This window comes from Sturnus vulgaris, chromosome 5, assembly GCF_052056855.1.
Source record: "Sturnus vulgaris isolate bStuVul1 chromosome 5, bStuVul1.hap1, whole genome shotgun sequence".
In the NCBI taxonomy this organism is placed as follows: Eukaryota; Metazoa; Chordata; class Aves; order Passeriformes; family Sturnidae; genus Sturnus; species Sturnus vulgaris.
This window is the reverse complement of record NC_142247.1, coordinates 36,787,598-36,797,943: the sequence shown is the minus strand read 5'-3', so window position 1 is coordinate 36,797,943 and position 10,346 is coordinate 36,787,598. Positions and strand designations below refer to the sequence as shown.

The window sequence follows — 10,346 nt, the reverse complement described above, 5'->3', positions numbered from 1 at the left end:
ATGCACTTTCTCATTTAAAATGTTACTCCAGCTGTGTCATCTTGCAGTTTATTGAAATGTCTCAAAATGCAAGTAAAATGAGGAATGAAATCTTTGAGGAGTTTAAAAAGGCTGAAGAAAGTCCCAAAGTGCCTGAAAAGGAAACTGAGAGCCTGAAAAGTCATGAAAGTGAGTTAGCAGGGAGAACTATAGGCACAGTATGGTCTTTGTGTGTCATCTGTTCCTAAATGGAATTTATTAAAAAATCAGTGCTGGTAATAACATGATCATTTTTTGTTTAGTTTTTTCCAAGTTTTTATGAATGAATTAAAACATTTTCATTTATTGTGTATTGTCTTCCCCTCCAACCCCTGCAACCCCTCCCAGCTGACAGTTGGATTCTACTTCCATTAATTTAAGGTCGATCATGAAGTACCACGGCAACTGATGATGTGATACCAGTCACATTTATTTCAGTGATGCGAAAATGAATGTGGAAATGTTGCTACTAAAATTTCAATGTGACATAAAGAAATAGTAGGGTGATTAAAAACAATGACTGGGTATTTTCCCAGAACAGGCTGGATCTGTTGGTGAGTTAAGGTCAAATAAACTGGTTTTCAGTACCACCAGAGGCAGGCTTAGTCAGCCAGTTAAAAAACTGCAGTTCCACAGGTGTAATTTGTACTTCATGAAATAGTGATTTAGAAAGGTTTTAGAGATTTGGATCAAACGGAGTCCACAGTGGGTTGCTTTGATACAAAGGACTAGTGTGGCATGTATGGGAGGGCACCTGCCACAAAGACCTGGTGCTTGCTGCTGCTGTATGATTTTGTTTTTCCATGCCTAGTGTATTTTTAAAAGGAAGTGGAAAAGCTCGAGAAGATAGTGGAAAAATGATTCCAGAGCTGGAGACAAGCATCAGAATAAGATTACAGTAAGGCGTTATTGTCATGAAGAGAGAGAAAGAAATGGCCTTTTAATATTGAAAAGAATTATAAGAATTGATGACTAGAAGGAGAGGGCAAACTCAATTTTGTCATAATTAGGCATTAATTTTTAGCAAACTTGGATCAGCTGATAAAAGAACCTTTGGGATTTGCCTGTCTGAAAGTCTTGAAATCAGATGGTGAAATAGGAATCACTAGTGTCCATGCAGCCTTAAATTGCATTTTAACAAGGACCGGGCTGCAAAGTATGCACCACTGGCAGTCAGAGTCATTGCAGATGGTTTCACCAAATAGACAGATGGTTGGTCACTTGTATCAGAACGTCTGAGTAAGAAGTGTGGGGTCTTTTTTCCGTCTTTCAATGTTGTACAGATGTGCACACCCGAGGATTAATGCATGTTGGTCATCCCATGTGTTTCAGTGAGCTCCCAGGCTTGAAGGTCCTCAGTTTGGCCAAGCATAATTTCCAGTGTCCTCAGTGGAGTACATTATTGTGATATACCCAAAGGGAAATCTAGTCTAGAAAATATTAATGTTAATTCTGATTGTGGGGTTTTTTCATGTGGTTTTTTTTTTCATTTTTTAAAAGTTTGATGTCCAGATGAAATAATAAAATTATGAATAGGAGAGTTTGAAATATTGTACCATACCATTAGCCAGGAGGCAAGAGAGGACACTTAATATGCCAGGCTAGAATATTAAATACAGAATAAGCTGTTGAGGAAGTGGATGTTATCATCTTACTCCAAAATAATTAAACATGCCTATTTTATATAACATGCTGTATTTTCTTCCCATGTTGGCACTTGCACGTCTTCTGAATGCCACACTAATCTGAGCTAAGACACACCTCTTCTAAAAATGTGCTTGTTTTCCCTGACATAAGAGTTTGGGTTTCTAGTCAAGTCCTAAGAAGGAAAGAGGCACTTAAGTTAAACAGTTTCTGGTGATTTTATTTATCCTTTCAAAGTGCAACAGAAAGACGGATTTAATGACACAGCATTAAGTGTGACTGGCTTATGACAAGGCAGACAGGAGGAAACCTCTGGCTTGCCGAGTGTAGAGAAATCAGATAAACTGATTTCCTAAAAGCGTGAAGAATAAATACACGGGTATGAGCTCTGGGCCGAATCTGGCTCCCTTGGTGTGTGTAGTATTTTTATTCAGCTGTGCTGGAGCAAGGCCCTGTGGTGTTACCAGCTGAGCTGCTAGGGAGGGGAGCATTAGAAGCCTGCAGAATAGAAAAAAAACAAGTGAAGTTGTCGTGGCCGGCCCCTGAGGTCAGCAAGTGCAGGGTAGCCACAGTTGGAAGAGCGAGACTGCATCACCTTGTGGTGGCGAGGACAGAGCTGGTATCTGAGGAACATGGTATATTTCTTCATTATAAATTTTTAAAAACTATTATTATGACACTCCTACTGAAATAAATGGCCAAAATTTTAATTAATGTGGGATTTGTGATCAGGTAATAGACTTCTTAAAGCCCAGCACCTGAACCACTGCACATGGTGCTGGCCCTATCGGGAGGGAAGAGGCTGGTGTTGAGCAGGGCTGGCAGCACTGGCAATCACCAGGTCCCCACTCACCCCTGTGGTTTGTGTGGCCAGGGGCTGAAGTGGACATATTCAAAGTCCTGTAAATTTAGGAGAACAACACTTTGTCCAAGAATCTCTCAGAAGACACAAAATGGAGAGGTTTTTTAGTCAGCCTGGTCCACCTCCAATGTGTTCACCAGTGTGTGCATTGCACTGACTTCAGGAAGCAAAGCACTTGGAAAAGACCCATCTTAGGAAACTATCTTACGTTAAACCGTGCAAGAAAGCTGAGGGTGATTTGATTAGCAGAAATACTGCAGGAGATGGAGAGATGGAGAGATGGAGAGATGGAGCCTGCCCCTCAAGTTTGGGCTATGCTGTCTTAGGGTGGTGGCTGCTGTCAGCAAAGCTCATCTCATCTTTCTGATCTTCCCTTTCTGGGCTTCCTGACTCTGCAGATCTATACTGTGCCTTAGTGTAATGTGCTCCAATAAGCTGCAGTGTGAGAAGAAAAGCACCTTTTCATTCCCATGGTCTCAAGTTCAAGTAGCCGCAGAAAAAATTTGCCTGTTATTAAAATATAACTAATTTCACTTTTTTTCCTGCTGCTGATAATTTGGCCATGTGGAGCTGCCTGTGCATAAGCTGTGGTAATAAACCACCCTTAGGACAGAAGGGTTTTTTGGGAGCTGGGTGTGTGGGAGTATGTCCTCCCTGGGCTGGGGGTCACACCTGCAGCTGCTGGAGCTGGGGCTGCCAGTGCCTGCTCAGCCTCTGAAGCCACCGCTGTTGAGGTGTGTTTGCTGTGATAGCATCTTGACAGCCAGTCAGGAGGTATTGTTCCCCTTCATAAATTCAAGCTAGTGCAGTTAATCATGAGGGTTGGAAAACATTAACCTGACAAAGGCCAGGGAGTTCCAGATAGTTTGAAAACCAGTGAACAGATTCTTTCTTTTAAGAAGAACTAAAGGACAGTTAGTTTTAGTTTTGCAGACTTGCTGGTAGTTGTTTGGTCTTTCTTCAAAGCTGCTGTCGTTGTGATGGGTTTCCCTGTAAGCATCTGCTGAGCTACAGAAGTGAGTGTGGTGGTGAGCTAGTCAACAGAAAACCTGCAGTAAAACTCTCATGCCACCACAGGAGATGGAAGAATTCTTAACTCCCTGCAAGTGCCATGTAGATTTATTTGGGGTATTTTTAAGAACTTGACTGTTGAAAGTAAAATTTCAAATGCATGACCACTTCTGTCAAGGTCAGCATCAATCCTGCACATGAAATTCACAGAATCAGTTACAGATAGATAGTTTGCTCACTGGCCCAAAATCACTTGCATTACTTTTTGCATTTCTTAGAATGTAAATTAAATACTTAGTAAATACTGATCTTATTTTCTACTTAGTGGAATTAAAATAAACAGTGTTTTCTTAACTGTTAACCCCTCTCTTCAGTTGTATCACTTAAAGCACCACAAAGTACTTGTAGTTGCTGCTGAGCCTCCAGACAGGGTTTGGATGTTAGAGGATTTTTCGGTCTGCTTTTCTGCGTTTTGCAAAAGTTAGTTTTTACTGCTGTAGGCTAATATTCCGGAAGTTATTATAAAACAGGTTTTAACTGTTTTAAGCATGTGTATTTTCATCATGGTACACTTGGAAACACTCCCTTTAATCTTTTTATGGAAGAGATTATGATGTGCATGAAAGTAGTATGTTACTTCTGACAAAAAGTAGACAAATCTTTGTAGATTAAACTAGGGATTCTTGGGGGAAAAGCCGTATCAAAACTTGCTGGATTAATTTCCAATGGATGCAGTATACAATGATACCTGTTTTCTATGAATTTCTTCACCATTTCTTCTTGACTTTTTGGTTGAGCTAAATTTTTCAGTCAGCATCAGATACTGGAAGCAGAGTGAAGTTTGTAGGAAATGCAAGGTTTTTAGAAAATACTGTTTTAAGAAATTGACTGTCATACTGCAAAAGCTCTAGAAGATTTGCAGTCAGTATTTCAGGGGAAATGTGCAAGTCAGAACCTTCAAAATAATACTTGATAACATCTTGAGTGAGCTTACTGTAATACTGACTGATATACAGTCATGGAGCTGTACTACCATCTTCTAACTGAAGTCTAGTGTCCTCTGTGTGCTAATGAGAATCTGAGGAAATGCTCTTAAAACTGCATGTGGGATTTTCCCAAAGCATCACTTGTGCCTGGACAAATTTAGCCCAAAAGGACATAAGGGCTTCCATTATTCACAGGGGTTGTGGGTCCTAATTGTCTGAGTGGCTGCAAAAATACCACCATTCTAAATTAAAGAAAGAACTTAAAATATATATATTTTTGTGGCTATTTTACAAAGCAAATGCAAAAATCGAGATCATAAATTTTTATTTGTGAAAGACAAAAGAAGTGCTAACTGGTGTCAGTGCCTCAAGGACTGAAAAGAAAAGAGAGAAGTACATAATTCTCTGCCAAGGCTGTACATTAGATGAAAAATAGAAGGTCATGATGCCTGCCTGAGAGCAGCACCTGGCAGAAATTAGGAAATTATGTTTGATAAAACAGGGATTTTTGAGGGAATGACCTGCCTGTGTTTTAAAATGGATTATCATGAGAGGAGCTATGGAGAGTCTAGCAAAACCACACTGCTAGCCTAAGGAAGCTCAAGTTGTTTATCTAATTAGAGAGAAGCTACTTGGCAGTAGCTAAGGAGGTGTGAGAGCTTTAATCTAGTTGACAGACATATAGGGAGCTTCTTAAATATTTGGAGGTAAAATTCATGTTAAATTGTAAGAATTGGGACCCAAATCACCAGTGCTCTGAAGAAGCAGCCTGGCTGTGAGACGTGCAGTGCCCTTGCTTTAATAGAGAGCTGGTTGCTTATGTTATCAACTCGGTGGTGGGCAGAAAGTGCATAATAAAGTAGTCTTTAGTATAGGGAAGACAGATCTTAAAAAAGGGGTGGCTGTAAACTGAACCCAGAAAAATGCACATGCTAAGTATTTTTTATAAGTGATTTTTTCGAAGATGTGTTTTTGGACCTATCAGATATAGTATGGGATATTATGCCTCTTCATCTTTGGCTCTCATAGTATTAAGACCTTCAGTGTAATGAGTATTGCCAGGCTCTTCAGTGGGGAAGCTGGGAGTGAAATCTGAAGAGCTGTAGTAAACAGGAGAGCTGACTAGTTAAAACATTGTCATGCTGAGGTTTAAAAACTCCCACAGCCAGCTAAAAACACTTACTGGTGGTGTGCAGGTATGTTTTGCACAGAGGCTCTGACAGTCCCAGGTGTGCCAGGACTTTTGTGTGCATGCCAGAGGGTAGTCCCCACCGAGTCCAAGGTTTCTGTGCGTTGTCCAGTCAGCTGGCAACCTCTGTGCTTAAAGGAGAGTTATTTGTCTTGTTGGCAAGTGGTAAAGCAAATAAGACCACTTAAGTGGTGACTTAGGTTGGAAGGTCAAAGCAGTTTCTTCTGGATTGAAGGAATGAAGATTGCTGTCTAAAGCTAATGAAGCCTTTTGTGTGGCTGTCACAACAAGTCAGGATTCACCTTTTTTTATCCAAGATTAGTTATTTAAGAAGGTATATTATATTTAGCAAAATCAGGCCCTGCTCTAGATTCCTGTCAGAATGTTGAATACAATGGGGAGTTCTTTTGAACTGAACAGGGAGAACTAAGGCAAAGGGAAATGAAACCTTGATCCTGCAAACCCTCATTGGTTTAGTTTGTTCTGCAAGAATAGGCCCAGGGTTTTACTGCACAGGTGATTAACATGCATGAATTCTCAAAGACTTGGGCCTAAATATTTTACTAAGGTACTGCAGGGAGCCTGTAGCAATATGAGGGATGAGTCCCCAGTTATTTCTGCCCGAAGGTACTTTTTCCTCTTGTGGTTTGATGATCGCACCTAAGTTTTGCCTTTTTTTACCAGAGCTGTTTCAGGAACACACTTAGGGCATCTCTCATAGAATTTAGCATAATGCCTATCCTGGTCCTGTGGAGAGACTATGAGGTACTTGTGGGGATGTTACTCCTCTGTTGGCTATTAAAGGGGGTGGCTGAAGGCTCCTTCCACCTGTTTTTAAATTAGCTCTTTGTGAAACTGAAGGCATCTATTGAAAGATTGTGTTATAAACTCCAGCTTGTCCTCATGTCTGTGAAGTGTCGTGTGGATCAGTGATGCTGTGTAAATATTAATGAGTTAAAGTTGCTTTGTGAAATCCCAGCACAGGCTAATTGGATTTTTTTTGTGTGTGTCTCAGCCAGGCACTGCAGAAGGGCAACCAATTTTAACACCAAGAACACTAAGCTTAAGCAGCAATAATGCGTTTGAAGACAAGAGTTAATGTCACGCTTTCAATAGATAGAACAAACAAGTTGTAACTGTTAAGCCTGAGGAAAGGGCCTAAATTCAAAGTCCAAATCAAACCTCGCCAGCTGCTGAGAGAAGACAAAGATTTATTATTGTGGAGTCTAAACTGGAGATTTGTCACTGTGGTAGGCTCATTGCTTAAGCAATTTAGTGCATTTAAATATACCAATTAGAAGGATGAAAGCTATAGGGCAAAAATGAAGTGCAGTCATCTTCAAGATTCCTATTCTGTCCAGTGTGCCAACTGCAACCATGAGAACTAATTTCCAGCTCACTTTCTACAAATAAACTTGGCTTATTAAATGTCAGAGCTGTTAGGTTGAAATGCAGGGTCTTGTGCATAGTGGCAAGACACTCAGAGATCAAATTTAAAGCACAAGAAATGTTATCATCATCGTCATCATATTTTGTAAGACGGCCATTTATTTCTCAAGAAAATATGCTTGTAACCTGAGTATGTCATAGATGTTGGACTTCCTATAACTAAATGTTTTCATGACATGTCCTGTATGTTTATGCTGAGGGCTGAAAATTGTTTACAGCGTGGCTTGGTCTGAAGCAAGGTTATATGATCCACTAATGCACTTAATGTTCCATGTGAAATTTCTTTTGCTATTTTTAATACTGAAGTTAACTTGATAGCAGCGTACCCATCTGGTATGTTTTACACAAATCTCGGTTTAGAGTCCCAGGATACTCATTTCCTCAGTTTTCAGAGAGAAGGTTAAACCAGAGCCTGTCAGAGAAGGCTTGCAGCTGGCCTTCTGCCCCCTGTGCAGGGGACAAGGGGACACACAGTCCCAGGGTGACGCTCAAGATACTTCTTGAGCAGAAGCCAACTTTGTGCACAGCAGGATGCTGCAGCTGAGCTGATGAGCCCTCCCTGTGAAGAGAAGGACCTGGGGAAGTCTTGTGCAGGGCTGCACTGATGCACAGTTACTGATCTTAGAAGTCAGAAGTGTCTTCTCTATAGAGAAGTCTTCTATAGTGTCTTCTATATAGTGCTTGACTTGATGGATTTATCTGCCTCCTCGGAGTAGGCTCCTATATTGTGCTGCGTTGTTGTGAAAGTGCCTTCTGGTCCCTGCGTCTGACTATCCTGCTCGTTGGGTCAGGACAAAGGAGGATTGATACAAGCACAAGTGAATCGCTTTAGCAGTTAATATTGCCCTAGGTATTCCCAGAAATTCTTGTCAAGAATTTATGACTTAAAAGTGCTGATGACAGCGTTGTTAGCAGTCACCCCAAAAACCACATAGTTTGTGGGGAACACGAGTCCCAAGGAGCTGTGATTAGTTCCAAGATTTCTGAAGGATTTCCTCAGACCTGGCCAGGAGGGTTTGGCCTGTGTTACAGCTGAGAGTGTTTTGTCAGTGGCTCTGCAGAAGGCAGAGTTTCCACCCCTGATGTCTCCAGTGAGGAGTGTGTAGGGGCTGTGCTCTGCGGCACTGGAGAGGTGTACAGGCTTCTCTGGGTCCCTGACGCCAACACTCAGTCATATTTTACATTATCTTCCCATAAACTGCTACACTGAAAGATTTTTTTTCTAGAACTTGATAATTCTCATGGATAGAAGCTTTGTTCTCACTGTGGGTTAGATGTATTTATGGCTGGCTTGCACGTTGTTTGTGCTTGTGACAGCTCTCTCCCTTACCTGCAGAAGCAGCGGCACTACCATGAAGACTGGTTCCCAGTGCACTCACGTGGGATTTTTCCTGCCTGTCCATCCCTTATAAGATTGAGTCGATTGGGTTGTTCTTGCATGTTCTCCTAAAACTGCTGGGTGTCCTTGGTTCTGCTGGTAGTACTTTATTCTTTCGGTTTTCTGGCCATTTCATAACTGGGTTTGTACACTCTCCATCACATGCCAAGGTAGGGCTTTACTAAGTTTCTTATATAGTGTAATTAATCCTTCTCACCTTCCGGTGAAAATAGTTTTCCTTGCTGTTCCTTGCCTTTTGCCCCATTAACTTTGATACGGTGTCTGTGGCAGCTCATGCCAGGTGCCTTGTGCACCCCTGGTTTTGGTAATGAAAATCCTCTGTCAGGCTCAGTTGGCAGCTCCATGTGCTCTCCACACCATCCAGTGCTCCCAAGCTGGCTGCAGGTTTCTCCCTCTCCTGTTTTAACTAGCTTTCTACAGCACTGTCAGTACTTTACTGAAATCCAGACAGTTTAGAGCTACACATTTTTCTTGGTAAGAGAACTGAATATTTTTAGTAAAGGGGCACATCTGATTGGTCTGGCATGATTTATTTTGTGTTTTATCCTATATTTTCGTGTACCTCCATTGCTTAATTTATTGTTATCCTAAAGATTCTCAGTAACTTAGGTCTGCATTTTAAAAACAGAAATATGAAGTACTCTGGCATAATTTGGGGAAGTTGAACAGTTTATTAAAACTGTCTCAACATGGGGCTTGCTTTTACAAATGTAACTTCCCTCAACAAGTTGCTTTCTCTAATCTTACACTCAACCGTGTCTTGAACATGTTAAGTCCTTTGAATTAGATCTTGCTTTCTCCTGTCACAGTGTCTCTTTTCTTGCCCTTTAATTATTTTTTTCTCACCACATTCAACATTTTTGTTCCCACTCAAAAATGAAATAAGTATTCACTTTGGAAGCTACCATATCGTGCTTTTTACCTTGCTGTGTCCTTATTCATTTTGTTGAAATAATCTTGGCTTGTTGGATTTGTTGTGATATATTTGAACTGTTTTTGTACAGACCTTAAGGTATAACTTAGTCTGACTTTTTCAGATATAATTTTATTTCTCTGCCTTTTGTCCTCACAAAAGCAGAGGAAAATCTTTGGACATCCCCGGTCTTGCAGGTGTTATTTGTAAAGGCTGGTATTGCTTTATTTGAAGCCCTTAGCTGATAGACTGGTCTCATGGGGAAGAAATTGAAATTAACTTTCCATTACTATTTTGAGAAAGTCTGTGTTGCAATTCTGCTCTCCTTGAAGCAGTTGGCAAAGCTCCTACTGAGTTAAGGAAATGATAATGTTGCCCCAAGAGTTTTTTTTTTTAATACATTAGTCTCGATAGAAGAGAGTATATAGCATGAATGACTCTCATACACCTCCGAGCAATCTGAAATAAGTTTGCACATTTGCTGCCTTTCTGGATTTGAAACATGCCAGGTATCAAGACACGGAGAACTGATGGCAGTACAGGTTAAATAAAGGCATTTAGCATGAAAAGAAGTTGGCCTGTCTAAACCTAATCTGCAAAGTTTCTTACCTGCTTTTATGTTTAAAACTTTTTAATCAGTTTTCTTGCCACACTTTTTCATAACTCTTGAAGTTGCAATATAAATTTTCAGTTTTACAAGGTATCGTAGGTTTTCTGACAGTGTGATGAATTTTGCATTACGTAAGCCAAACCCAGTAATTAATAAACCACTCACAGAAAACTTTGGGTGCTTCAAGTACCATTCTACTCTTCTGTAAGTCAGGTAGACCTAAAAATCCCAATTTTTCTTCAGGCCACATTCAAACTGGTAATGA

The 10,346-nt window shown here is 40.6% G+C and overlaps 1 protein-coding gene across 1 annotated transcript in view; it reads left to right on the top strand.

The window, feature by feature from the left end:
* ST7 (suppression of tumorigenicity 7) overlaps positions 1-10,346 on the top strand; it is a 138,195-nt gene that overhangs the window by 1,273 nt on the left and 126,576 nt on the right. The window lies entirely within an intron of this gene.